At 50.0% G+C, this 252-nt stretch overlaps 1 protein-coding gene across 3 annotated transcripts in view; it reads left to right on the forward strand.

The window, feature by feature from the left end:
• Positions 1-252, forward strand: part of THAP6 (THAP domain containing 6) — an 11521-nt gene that overhangs the window by 432 nt on the left and 10837 nt on the right. Inside the window, exon 1 of one of the 3 annotated variants that reach the window (XM_005856620.2) lies at positions 7-174. The exons of 1 other annotated variant lie outside the window; for it this stretch is intronic. The gene's annotated coding sequence lies outside the window, so the exon portion shown is untranslated. Of the gene's footprint in view, positions 1-6; positions 175-252 lie in introns of those variants that run through there. One more of the 3 variants, XM_014537777.1, reaches the window with a different exon arrangement.

The raw sequence follows: 252 nt of genomic DNA on the forward strand, positions 1-252 counted from the left end.
CTTTATTTCTTCAAATTATGTGTTAACATTTACTGTATACCAGTCACCAGCTAAGTCGTGGGGACAACGCAAAAAAAAAAAGGGAAAAACACGCCCCACCATGCCATCCTGGGACTCACAGACTGAGGGAGAAAGGCTTTAATTAGAGAACCTCTGACCTACTGTTCGTGTGAGGTGACAGCTTTGAGACGGGCTGGGGAGAAGCGTGTGCTCTCCGAGAGCTCCGACTAGCGGAGAGCGGACTGAGCGGGG

The sequence above is a fragment of the Myotis brandtii genome, unplaced genomic scaffold, assembly GCF_000412655.1.
Source record: "Myotis brandtii unplaced genomic scaffold, ASM41265v1 scaffold1038, whole genome shotgun sequence".
In the NCBI taxonomy this organism is placed as follows: domain Eukaryota; kingdom Metazoa; phylum Chordata; class Mammalia; order Chiroptera; family Vespertilionidae; genus Myotis; species Myotis brandtii.